This window comes from Sminthopsis crassicaudata, chromosome 4 (genome assembly GCF_048593235.1).
Source record: "Sminthopsis crassicaudata isolate SCR6 chromosome 4, ASM4859323v1, whole genome shotgun sequence".
Classification (NCBI taxonomy): Eukaryota; Metazoa; Chordata; class Mammalia; order Dasyuromorphia; family Dasyuridae; genus Sminthopsis; species Sminthopsis crassicaudata.
The window spans coordinates 221,048,502-221,062,971 of record NC_133620.1 but is presented as its reverse complement, the minus strand read 5'-3'; positions in this window follow the sequence as shown (position 1 = coordinate 221,062,971).

Sequence of the window (14,470 nt, the reverse complement as noted above, 5' to 3'; positions counted from 1 at the left end):
ACACTTATTAGCTGTGTGACTCTGGGCAAGCCACTTCAGTTTGCTCATCTGTAAAATAATCTGGAGAAGGGAATGGCACACCTCTCTAGTAGTATCTTTGCCAAGAAAATCCCAAATAGTGTCACAAACAGTCTAATATGAATATAACAATAAGAACAACAAATACAAGCGTTATCCCCCCCCCCAATTTATGAGGTTTTAATTTTTAATAAAGCTTTTTATTTTTAAGACATATGCACGGATAATTTGACAACACTGACCCTTGCATAGCCTTGTGTTTCAAATTTTCTCCTTCCATGGCAAGCAATCCAATATATGTTAAACATGTTAAAATATAAAGCATTATTAATTATCAAGAATTGTCTGGGTCACATCCCAAATCTGGGACAGACTTATCAAAAGATAGCGCTAGCTGGGTTTATTTCCAAGTTTTGTGATCCTGGGCAAGTCATTTGTTTCTTTTGCCTCAGTTTCCTCATCTGTAAAATGAACTAGAGAAAGAAATGGCAAACCACTCTAGTATCTTTGCCAAGAAAACTCCAACTGAGGTCATTAAGAGTTGGATACCACTAAAACATTCTGAAACAACAGCAGCAACTACACAGACTTACCTGCATGGATTGCCCTGTGTCCCGTGTTTTTGTCCATTCATTTATCTTGGCAAACAAAATAGGCTGAGAGTTTAATAATGAGAAAATTGACTATGGTCAGGGGTCAAGAAATGAGCTCTGGAGAAAGGTTTGAACTCTTAGGGAAGTTATACTTGTTTTTCTTTTTTTTTTTTTTTTTTTTTTTTTTTTTTTTTTTTTAATTTTTTTTTTAATTTTATTTTATAATTATAACATTTTTTGACAGTACATATGCATGGGTAATTTTTTACAACATTATCCCTTGCACTTACTTCTATTCAGATTTTTTCCCTTCCTCCCCCAACCCCCTCCCCCTGATGGCAAGCAGTCTTATATATGTTAAATATATTACAGTATAATTTAGATACAATATATGTGTGTAGAACCGAATTTTTTGTTGCACAGGAAGAATTGGATTCAGAAGGTAAAAATAACAGTTTACATTCATTTCCCAGTCCTTTTCTGGATGTAGCTGGTTCTGTCCATCATTAATCAATTGGAATTGGATTAGCTCTTCTCTATGTTGAAGAAATCCACTTCCATCAGCATACATCCTCGTACAGTATCATTGTTGAAGTGTATAATGATCTTCTGGTTCTGCTCGTTTCACTCAGCATCAGTTGATGTAAGTCTCTCCAAGCCTCTCTGTATTTCTCCTGTTGGTCATTTCTTATAGAACAGTAATATTCCATAACATTCATATACCATAGTTTACCCAACCATTCTCCAATTGATGGACATCCATTCATCTTCCAGCTTCTAGCCACTATGAAAAGGGCTGCCACAAACATTTTGGCACATACAGGACCCTTTCCCTTCTCTAGTAGTTCCTTGGGGTATAAGCCCAGTAGTAGTATGGCTGGGTCAAAGGGTATGCACATTTTGATAACTTTTTGGGCATAATTCCAGATTGCTCTCCAGAATGGTTGGATTCTTTCACAACTCCACCAACAATGCATCAGTGTCCCAGTTTTCCCACAGCCCCTCCAACATTCATCGTTATTTGTTCCTGTCATTTTAGCCAATCTGACAGGTGTGTAATGATACCTCAGAGTGGTCTTAATTTGCATTTCTCTGATCAATAGTGATTTGGAACACTCTTTCATATGAGTGGAAATAGTTTTAATTTCATCATCTGAAAATTGTCTGTTCATATCCTTTGACCATTTATCAATTGGAGAATGGCTTGATTTCTTATAAATTAAAGTCAATTCTCTGTATATTTTGGAGATGAGGCCTTTATCAGAACCTTTAACTGTAAAAATTTTTTCCCAATTTGTTACTTCCCTTCTAATCTTGTTTGCATTAGTTTTGTTTGTGCAGAAACTTTTTAATTTGGTGTAATCAAAATGTTCTATTTTGTGATCAATAATGGTCTCTAGTTCTCCCTTGGACACAAACTCCTTCCTCCTCCACAAGTCTGAGAGGTAAACCATTCCATGTTCCTCCAATTTATTTATGATTTCGTTCTTTATGCCTAAATCTTGGACCCATTTTGATCTAATCTTAGTATGTGGTGTTAAATGTGGGTCCATGCCTAGTTTCTGCCATACTAATTTCCAGTTTTCCCAGCAGTTTTTGTCAAATAATGAATTCTTATCCCAAAATTGGGGATCTTTGGGTTTGTCAAAGATTAGATTGCTATTTTTATTCACTATCTTGTCCTGTGAACCTAACCTATGCCACTGATCAACTAGTCTATTTCTTAGCCAATACCAAATGGTTTTGGTGACTGTTGCTTTATAATATAGCTTTAAATCAGGTACACTTAGACCACCTTCCTCTGACTTTTTTTTCATTAGTTCCCTTGCAATTCTCGACCTTTTATTCTTCCATATGAATTTTGTTGTTATTTTTTCTAGGTCATTAAAATAGTTTCTTGGGAGTCTGATTGGTATAGCACTAAATAAATAGATTAGTTTGGGGAGTATTGTCATCTTTATTATATTCGCTCGGCCTATCCAAGAACATTGAATGTCTTTCCAATTATTTAAATCTGACTTTATTTTTGTGGCAAGTGTTTTGTAATTTTGCTCATATAATTCCTGACTCTCCTTTGGTAGATATATTCCCAAATATTTGATACTATCGACTGTTATTTTGAATGGAATTTCTCTTTGTATCTCTTGCTGTTGGATTGTGTTGGTAATGTATAAAAATCCTGAGGATTTATGTGGATTTATTTTGTATCCTGCGACTTTGCTAAAATTCTGAATTATTTCTAATAGCTTTTTAGCAGAGTCTTTGGGGTTCTCTAAGTATACCATCATGTCATCTGCGAAAAGTGACAATTTGATTTCTTCATTTCCTACTCTAATTCCTTGGATCTCTTTCTCGGCTCTTATTGCCAAGGCTAGAGTTTCTAGTACTATATTGAATAGTAATGGTGATAGTGGGCAACCTTGTTTCACTCCTGATCTTACAGGGAAAGGTTCTAGTTTATCACCATTACATATGATGTTTACTGAAGGTTTTAAATATATGCTCCTTATTATTTTAAGGAATAGTCCATTTATTCCTATACTCTCAAGCGTTTTTAGTAGGAATGGATGTTGGATTTTATCAAATGCCTTTTCTGCATCTATTGAGATGATCATATGGTTTTTATTAATTTGATTATTAATATGGTCAATTATACTAATAGTTTTCCTAATATTAAACCATCCCTGCATTCCTGGTATAAATCCCACTTGGTCATAGTGTATTATCCTGGGGATGATTTTCTGAAGTCTATTTGCTAATATCTTATTTAAGATTTTAGCATCAATATTCATTAAGGAAATTGGTCTATAGTTTTCTTTCTCAGTTTTCGATCTACCTGGTTTAGGTATCAGTACCATGTCTGTGTCATAGAAGGAATTTGGTAGGACTCCTTCAATCCCTATTTTTTCAAATAGTTAACATAGCATTGGAGTTAGTTGTTCTTTAAATGTTTGGTAGAATTCACCTGTAAATCCATCTGGTCCTGGGGACTTTTTCTTAGGAAGTTGGTTAATAGCTTGGTCTATTTCTTTTTCTGAGATGGGACTATTTAAACTACTTACTTCTTCCTCTGTTAATCTGGGCAAGCTATATTTTTGAAGGTATTCTTCCATTTCATTTAAGTTATCGAATTTATCGGCATAAAGTTGAGCAAAGTAGCTCCTAACTATTGTTCTAATTTCCTCTTCATTAGTGGTGAGTTCACCCTTTTCATTTTCAAGACTATCAATTTGCTTTTTTTCTTTCCTTTTTTTAATCAGGTTTACTAAGGGTTTGTCTATTTTGTTGGTTTTTTCATAAAACCAACTCTTAGTTTTATTAATTAATTCAATAGTTTTTTTACTTTCAATTTTATTAATCTCACCTTTTATTTTTAGAATTTCAAGTTTTGTGTTTGTCTGGGGGTTTTTAATTTGTTCCTTTTCTAGCAATTTTAGTTGTAAACCCAATTCGTTGGCCCTCTCTTTCTCTATTTTATGCAGGTAGGCCTGTAGAGATATAAAACTTCCCCTAATTACTGCTTTGGCTGTATCCCACACATTTTGGTATGATGTCTCATTATTGTCATTTTCTTGGGTGAAGTTATTAATTATGTCTATGATTTGCTGTTTTACCCAATCATTCTTTAGTATAAGATTATTTAGTTTCCAATTATTTTTTGGTCTATTTTCCCCTGGCTTTTTATTAAATGTTATTTTGATTGCATTATGGTCTGAAAAGGATGCATTTACTATTTCTGCCTTACTGCATTTGATTTTGAGGTTTTTATGCCCTAGTATATGATCAATTTTTGTATAGGTTCCATGAACTGCTGAGAAGAAAGTATATTCCTTTCTGTCTCCATTTAGCTTTCGCCAAAGATCTATCATATCAAACTTTTCTAGTATTCTATTTACCTCTTTGACTTCTTTCTTATTTATTTTGTGGTTTGATTTATCTAATTCTGAGAGTGCAAGGTTGAGATCTCCCGCTATTATAGTTTTGCTATCTATTTCCTCTTGCAGCTCTCTTAATTTCTCTTTTAAGAATTTAGATGCTGCACCACTTGGTGCATACATGTTTAATATTGATACTGCTTCACTATTGATGCTTCCCTTTAGCAGGATATAATGCCCTTCCTTATCTCTTTTAATTAGATCAACTTTTGTTTTTGCTTGATCTGAGATGAGGATGGCTACTCCTGCTTTTTTGGTTTTGCCTGAAGCATAATAGATTCTGCTCCACCCTTTTACTTTTAGTTTGAATGTCTCATCCTGTTTCAGGTGTGTTTCCTGTAAACAACATATAGTAGGATTCTGACTTTTAATCCAGTCTGCTAACTGCTTCCTCTTTATGAGGCAGTTTGCCCCATTCACATTTATGGTTAGAAGGACTAATTCTATATTGCTTGCCATCCTATTAACCCTTGCTTATGCTTTTCCCCTTTCCTTCCCTTTTACCCTCCTATCCAGTATTAAACTGGTAAACACCACTTGCTTTTTACAGCCCTCCCTTTTTAGGATCCCTCCCCCACCTTAAAGATCCTCCCCTTATTTTACCCCTTTTCCTCGAAATTACTGTATTCCCTTCCCCTTAGCTTACTCCTTCCCTTTCACTTTTCAATGAAGTGGAAGAAGTTTCACCATAAATCGAATATGTCTATTGATACACGCTATGTTCATCTCCCTCCTTTCTTTCTCTCAGATATAATAGGTTACCTTTGCCTCTTCATGAGATGTAGTACCACCACTTTGTACTTTTTTATGATATAATCTCCTTTCCACCTCTATTTTCTAAGACAAATTGTACATATGTTCTTTACATATTTTTTTGACAGAAGTATAGTTCTCAAGATTTCTTTTTACCTTTTTTAGAAGTCTCTTGAGTTCTGTATTTGAAGATCAAACCTCTTATGTAGGTCTGGTTTTTTCATCAAAAATAGATGGAATTCATTTATTTCGTTAAATGTCCATCTTCTTCCCTGGAAAACGATGCTCATTCTTGCTGGGTAAGTTATTCTTGGCTGCATACCAAATACTTGTTTTTCCTTTATGTCTCCCAGAATGCTGTGAGGTAAGGTGTGGGAAGGGAATTTTTCTCTCTCACCTACTGACAATGGTGTCTTACAGAAGCCCATGGTAGGAGCCATATACTTACATGCATACTACCTGAAAGGGGAATTTAAGGAAAGGAGAATGGGGGTGGAAAAGAGGATAGATTTTGAATTCTTTAGAGTACATGATCCCTGAACTTAGCCTTCTAGCAGAGAAGAGAGATTTCTGGAATAGCACCATTGCTTGAGAGTTGCCTAAATTCAAGAGTTGCTGAGTTCTAGAAGTCCAGACATTAGATTTTCAAGAGAGAGAAAAAAGATCCTCTGATGAATTTCCTTCATGCCCTAGCCACCAAGGATTTTATAAAATTGTAGAATCATACATGTAGAACTTAAAAGGACCTCAGGCCAGCTAATTCAACCTCATCATTTTACAGATGAGGAAACTGAGCCCAGAAAGAAATTACTTTCTCTACATCTCACATATTAGTAAGCAAGTAAGCAAATCTAGTTGGACCCTAGCCATAAAATCATAGATTCAGGGGTGAAAGAGACTTTTGAAGTCACCTAATTCAATAATTTTCTCATTGAGGAAACAGAAGGCCTAACGAGGTTAAATTATTTGACCGTTGTCATGTAGGTACTAATTGGCAGAGCCAAGATTTGAACACCCAAGCCATTGTTTTCCACTTTCTCTTACTGCTTTGTCATCCCTTTTTAAAGCCTGTGGTCTTCCCTTATTTCTTTCAGCTAATTTAGAAGATAGAAGTGTACAATTAGCTGGAAAGTAATTAGTGAAACTGCAGCATTTGTAATGTAAGACTAGCTGGAGGAATGCAAAACATTGGCCTCCAAGCCCACAGGTTTGAAGATGTGAATTATCTTTTCTCCTACCTGCCCCTTCCCACAATTGGCATACTATGTGCCAATTGCCATGCAAAATGCTGTGTCCTAATTGTGTTCTTTGGGTAATTATGGAAAAGAAACATTACTAGGGCTTCATGAGTTAGCATTCTAGTATGGGGTCCCCATAGAGGATCTTGATGTACAAACATGAGTTGAGAGGGGGAGTAGAGTACTATATTTAAAATGTGAGACTTGTTATTTTAGCTCCAAATATATATGATTATTCCATTGAAGAAGGTGCTCAATGTATTTACTAGTAGATTTTCTTTCTCAGCTGTGTTTCTTACAAAGATGGTATAGCAAGAGATCATTTGTAGAACTGCTTAATCACCATTGTTGATTTTTCTTTCATCAATGTACATTCTGTTTCAAAAGCAAAAAAAATGATGAACAAGAACCCCTTGGGTGAGAGTATCACTCGAGTTCATTTTGACCCTGCTTTTATGCATGTTGGTTCATCCTTAGAAAGTACAAGGAGTACAATTAGTACAATGCAGCTGCCTTTGAAATCGGACATGACCCATTGATTTCTGTGCATCGATTTCTGTGGAAACTAATGGACCATAAGAAAAGCCACAGAATCTAAATGAGCATCCACATCACACCAATAGAAAGAGAAGTTCCTCATTTATTTCAGTAAATATAATTGTCCAAAAGGGATTGACCAGCAGTGGCCTTGGCTCTTTGTCTATAAAGAAACAATTAACAGGACAGTTGAAATCTCCAAAGGACATGCAAAGCCTTAGGGGGTGGCTGGGTTAGACTTCACTTGGCAATATAAATGCAACTATTCTGGCTGGGGGCCCTGTGACCATCTGGTCAGACTGGTTTTTTTTTTTTTTTTTGTTTTTGTTTTTTGCTGGTGCTGGGTACTCAATATTCCTGCTACCCAGGTTGTTGTAATCATTGCGGATTCCTTCTTGTATTGTCTTGAGGTTTTATTCTTCCAAATTTAAGACTACTCATTCCAGAGAAAACTTAGGAGACCAAACACATTTGCCTGCAGCACACATAAATCAAACCATGACGTCCTAAAAGCTTGAAAAGTACTTCTTGTCCCACAAGGTAAGTAACTGGCAAATAGACTGCCTCACTTAAGAGGAAGTGGGAGCAAACAATGTACTTTGGAAAGATGAAATAATATTTTAAATACCCAGAAAGTAGAATGAATGAATTTGTGTGCAGAACTTTTGGTGGGGGGGAGGGACACAATTTTGGAACAAGTGACACGTGTATCAGTATACTATTATACAATATTGAATAAATATCAAACAATATTGATAAAAGAAGTAATAAACAATTATGTTTAAGGAGGCATTGAAAAAACTTTGGAATAAGGTTTATTTCAAATGTTCCATTAAAAAAAATTAATGACTTTATTCTATTTATATTTCCATGATTTTTCTATATATTCTCCACTCTCACCTTCCCAACCCTCCAAATCTTTGTAACAAGGAAAAACAGAAAACATCAACACAGCAACTGTGTCTGTCTGCGGCTAGTGCATTCAGTGCTCATGGTCCTGTGGACTTTGAATTTAGTATTTGTGATTATTCAGAGTTCAGTAGCCTCCTCATGGTGTTTTTATTTATATTTTATAGTTATATATGATCTCCTAGCTTTGCTTTTTCCATTTTGGGTCAATTCATACAAATCTTCCTGTTTCTTCAAATTCCTTGTATTCATTGCTTCTTATAGCTCATATGCTACTGTATATAGAAACATTCCCCAAATAATAAACACTCATTTTGTTTGCAGCTTAAAAATATTTTATTGATGTTCTTTTTTATATCTTTATTATTTCTAATGACTAATGCTTCATCACCTTCCTTTGTACCTTAAAACCTTTTCTTGCAACATAGTTACAGTAAGCAAAACAAATTAACATAGTGGCTGGGTCTGACAATTTATCTCTCATTCCACTGAGAGGAGAAAGGCACAATTCACTGTCAAACCTCTGAAATCCCAATTGGGCACTGTATTGCTCAGAGCTTTTATGTCTTTCCTTCTTTTTCTCTTTTTTAGTTGATATTGTGCTCTTGATTCTTTTTACTTTGTCCTGCATTAGATCATGTGTTCCACCAGGTTTCTCTAATTTTTCACAGGTATCTTTTCATATGGTGCAACAATATTCCAATTATATTCATATAATATAATTTATCCATTTTCTGATTGAGGACTGCCAATTTTGTTTCTAGTTTTTTCCTACCCCAAAAGTTCAGCTATTAGCACATATAGGACTTTTCCTTTTGCTTTTATTTGGGATTATAAGCCAAGGAGTACAATTTCTTTGTTAAAGGGTATAAAGTTTAGTAACTTTTCCTCCCTCATAATTAATCATTGTTTTCCAGAATGGTTGGAGTTGGTCAAAATTCAAATTAAAAATATAATCAGAAAAATTTAAAATGATATTTTTGGCTAGTAGTGTGGCACCTGCTCTAGGCTACTTTCCTAAAGTGGAACTTGCAGTTTAAGTCCAAACAGGAAGTGACTATTAGCTACATAGGTTCAAGGTACTCTGTGAGTCTGAACTAAAATTCTAGCATCCAGATCCTAATGGTATTTTTACTTCTGTCTTCTAGAAGACAAAGCACAAAGCAAAGACAGTTACCAAGTTTACATAATAAGAATAACAGCTGAAAAACATTGCTTCAGTATACCTGAAGTACAATTTCCCACAAATTGGGAAAAGAAGTGGGCTGAAGTATAGCGGTGGCAAGTACTTTGTGTAGGAAACAGATTCCCTAATACTTCTCTGCCACTGAAGAGTCCCGATATTCTTTGTTGTTCTTATGGTATCCTCATGTCATTGGAGACAGTGTCTCTGATGGGCAGATAGGTTACTCTTCTGGGCTCCCTGAGCTATTCCTCTCTGTACCTTGCCTCCTGAATGCCAGGACTAATTCTTCTTGAATACACAGTTGATGCTCCTTTGCCGCCATAAGTCATATTTCTCAAAGCTTCCTTCATTGATTTTTTCCTTGATTCTATGAGCCTGCTTCTTGTTGGGTTCAGTATCTTCCACTAAGTGAATAGTTTCACTAGAAGAGATTATAGCTGATGAAAGATGGGGAGAGGAAGAGTGAGAAATCCTCTGTGCTGTCCTGTGTGAGGGACACAGAGAAAGAAAAAGATCGATTCCCTTTCACTAGTTGAGTTCTTCCATATGAGGTTCTTTGTTGCCATCCCACAAAGCTTTCCTACTTCGATTATCTGTCTCCACAGCTGGCAGGCTGGCTTTTTAAAGTCCATCAAGGGACACGACTTATTTTTATCTAGATAGTGGCAAGCCATCCTCCACTTCTATCAATAAGAGAAAACACGTTTTATAAAGAGTTGAGGGAAGGGGAAGGATACGCAAGGTATATTCACTTCATTTAACATATTAATGCCTTATTGTCTCTATTACTTGCTCCTGTGATTTTATCAGCTGAGCTAGGGAGGAAATAATATTGAACAGACCATTCCAGTATAGTAGCAAAGAGAAACACAACTCTTGATTACCATGCTTATTATAAATCAGTGTACTACTTTTCTTAATATGGACTTGGAATTTTGTATTAACTGTCAGAAGAAGTCTCTGTGGGTGGGCATTGCTTAAATCTTTTTCTTTATCACAAGAAAAGAGTGTCTAAGATTGTGGTGTTAAAAAACTATAATAAAAACTTTAAAAGAATCATGTACACAATGACTACAACTAATAAAGTCAGCATCCTATAAAACAGCAAATTTCTAGTCTATTACAGTCGTCAATGGTAGTATAAAACTATCAAAGGAAAATCCTGTCTTTTAACCAATCAACTATCCTTTTTGGGGATTGTGTACTTTGAGTATTTGCTGGGAAGTGTTTGCTGTGTGTAAACAAAATGTATCAATCAACTAAAACTGCAAGTAAACATGTTAATTGTGTCTTGTTACACTGAAGATCTCTTGATAAACCAGAGAAAGAAGTCATCTAAAGTAATTATCCCTCAAGATATAAAGGACCAGAACTTTCCAAGTAAATGTTTTCCTTGGGGAGGCTATAAATACTTAGAAGGCAAGGTAGTGTTTAATTATAGCACCAATCAAATCCTTAAACTCACTTGGTCCTTTAAATATTAAAAATGTAATCAGAAATTATTCTAATAATGACAATTTACATTTACATATTACTGCAAAATTTATAAAATTTGGGGTAGCTTGGTGGTGCAGTGGATAGAACACCAGCCCTGAAGTCAGGAGGACATGAGTTCAAATGTGATCTCAGACACTTAACACTTCCTAGCTGTGTGTCCAATTGCCTCAGCAAAAAAAAAGAAAAAAGTAATAATAAAATTCTGTCCTCACAACAGCGCTGCAGAGTAGAATCCCATTTTTGCAGCTGAAGACAATGAGAATTTGAGAGGCTTTTAAATGACTTGGCTTGGGTTAATAGCTAGACAGAATCTGATCCATGACTCAATCCCAGACCTTCTAACTTTGAGATTGGTAATAATTTTTTTGTGTTATTTCTGAACTGCATGTATGTAAACAAAAATGAACATTATATACAAAGAACAAAAAAGATTATATGTGGAACTATGAATCTTCATTGTACATAATTACATAATCTCTCTGGATCTTAATTTCCTCATCTGTAAAATGGAGAAAATTAGACTAAGTAACTATTGAAGTCCCTTCCACATGTAAATTTATGGTCCAGGATCCCTGGTTGCATTTATGGAAGGGGAGAGCTGCTCTACTTGTCTTTCATTTAATCAAGGAGAATGTTGGACTTGTAGGTTTTCTTTTTTCAGTAAAAGATCCTTTATTTATTACAAAATTAACAGCTCTCTTCAAGACCTCTTGAAAAAATGAAACTGCTTAAATATATTTTTCTTTAAAAAAAAAAAAAAAACTCTTTTTTTTTTTTAGTTCCAAATTTTCTTTTTTTCTTTCCCTTCTGCCCACTGAGAAGGCAAGGAAATCACAGCCTATTACAAAAACCAAAACTCACTAAAAATAGTCATGCAAAACAATTTTTGTATTAGCTTTATTCCATCCCCTCTCTCCAAAGAAGCAAGAATAAAGAAAGAGAACAAAAATTACTATGTTTTCAAGGAAATAAAGGGGGTAGCAAAAGTCCTGCATTCTTCCTGATTAAATGAAAGAAGAAAGAACAGCTCTCTCCTTCCATAAATCCAATTAGGGATTGTAGGATACTTATCAATATTTCAGAGAGCATAGAAAAATTGTCTTTCCTATGAATTGTTCTGTGGGTTATGTCTTTTCCCTCTTGAAAATTTCACAGAATCTCAAAGCTAGAAGGAACCTCAGAGATTAGAGAGTTAAACCTATACCTGAATAGGAATCTTCTATAGTACTACTTATAAGTGATGGTCTGAGGCTGAATTTGAACTCAGATCCTCTGATCTCCAGGGCTAGTGCTCTATCTGCTGTGTCATCTAGCTGTCCTTGAGCCTTTCTTAAAGTAATAAAAATTTGTACTTTTTTTTTTCTCTGAATGTTAATTCAATTTAATGAGCATTTGCAGAGTACCTATTATGTGCCACAACTGTAGTCTGCACTGGGAATATAAAGAAAAATTCCCTGGTTCCCAGGAGTTTTTATTTACACACATACACACACTTTATACTGAACTGTTGTCATGTTTCCCCTAAAAAACTCCATATATCTGTATAAATATACATATATATGTGTATATATGTTTGTACACACACAAACATATGTACACATATTCAGAGTAATACAAAATAATTCCTTTTGGAGAGGGAAGACAACAGCTGGAAAAATTAGTAAAGATTCTCTGTAGGAGAAGTGTGCTTTGAAGGAAGCTTTTAAGAGTAGAAATGAGGAAGGAAAACATTTCAGGTATAGAGGCTAGCCTATGCAAAAACATAAAGGCAAGAGATGAAATAAAGTAAGCCAGTTTGTCTGGAATGAAGAGTGCAAAGGAAAGTAATGTGATATCAGCTTATAATGATAGGTGGCAGTAAGATTATAAGGGATTTTAAGTTCCAGATAAAAGAAGATTTCTTGCGAAGATCCGGGCTAGGTCCTCTGAAAGGCTCAGAATAAGTCCTTGTCAGGATAAGCAAAAGTCCTTGCCCCACGTTGTGGACGTCAATATGTAATGTTCTGTGTCTCCAGAAACTGTCTATCGCTCTCTGGTAGGAGATCTGCTGTCTCAACTCAATCTCCCGGCCAGACTCTTCTTCCTGTAGAGAGCTATCCCAACTCTGACCTAGAATAGACTCCTCCAGGCCCAATGTTGCTTCTTTTATCCTCCCAGAGAATGGGCGTGGGATAACTCAGGGGCTTGTGGGAAAAATACTTCAACCAATGAACTTGCTCCTCTCAAACATATAAACTCCTCCCCAGAGGTTCAAAGGGGTAAACTCTCCTTAAAGGACGGAACCAAAAGGTGTGAACTAGAGAATTAAGTACCAACTTAGCACTTAGTAAGAACCTAACATCTCCCCCTTTCTTTTGATTTAGAACATAGGGTGGTCATGACCTTGAAACATAAATCCATCAATATGGGAGGCATTACACATAATTACATAGATTACATAAACACATAGTAACATAGTAACATAATACATGCTAGAAGTATGTAACAAATAACATGATCAAATAATCATAAATTGAGAATTTATACATGTCCATAAGTCCATTGTCCATTAGTCTTATCTTGTGTTAGGAAATCCAATGATTCTTGCTGGTTTTAAAATTCTTTAACAGTCTTATCTTGTGTTAGGGAATCTTTAACAGTCTCCTTATCAGCCATGCTCTTTCAGTGTCAGATGTTTCTTAGATCTTCTCCTTTGTTTTGAGGCTTTTCTCTTTTTCTGTCTCTCTCCAGGTGCTTGTTGCCACCTATCTGTTTCCTTCTGTCTGTTAAAATACAAGCAAACCCTCTTTCCCAGGCAGTTAACCTATCTAATTTCCTTCTGTTTACCACTTTCTAAATCTCTTCTCATCATCTGGCAATTACATTGGAGTTGTTTGCACTGGACAAGAATCTAACATCTCATTATCTCATTAGCACTTAGTAAGAACCTAATAATTTCTTATATTATCCTTGGAAACCACTGAAGCTTTTTGAGCAAGGGGATGACATCACCAGACTTGTGTTTTAAAAATATTAATTTTTGTTAGCACTACTGTCTATCTACCCAGGTTACTTATACCTTCGGAAGCTAATACTTAATGTGCAACAAGAAAATGGTATTTACACACATATATTGTATCTAGGTTATATTGTAACACATGTAAAATGTATGGGATTACCTGCCATCGGGGGGAGGGAGTGGAGGGAGGGAGGGGATAATTTGGAAAAATGAATACAAGGGATAATATTATAAAATAAATAAATACAAATATTAATTTAAAAAATCTATATGTTAAGAATGGATTGGACATGAAAGAGACTGGGGTCAAGGGCACCAATGAAAAGATTGTTGCAATAGTACAGGTGAGAGGTGATAAAGACCTGAACTAGGGTGATAGCTGTGGGAGTAGAGAAGAGGTGAATATACAATGTAGAAGTAGAATTAACAGGAAGAAAAGAAACAAGCACACATTATGTTCCAGGCTCAGAGCTAAGTACTTTACAAATATCTCATTTGATTTTTAGTCCCATCTTCCTTATTTTACAAAATTGGTCTTGTGAACCCAAGTGTAGTACTTTACATTTATTCCTATTGAATTTTACTTTCCTAGATTTTAGCAGATTTTGTTCCTCACAAGAACATCTACAGGCAATGTGTTTGCTCAAGATTCCTAATTTTTCTAGAGAAACACAGCATATTCCCATCTCTTTGGAATAAGTCAATGAATTTTCCAGAGTTTCCATTACTAAAACATTTCCATTGATCCAGTCCTGTGTCTATTGTTCCTTTTAGTGGCTCTATATTCTTATATTACTTGTACTGCT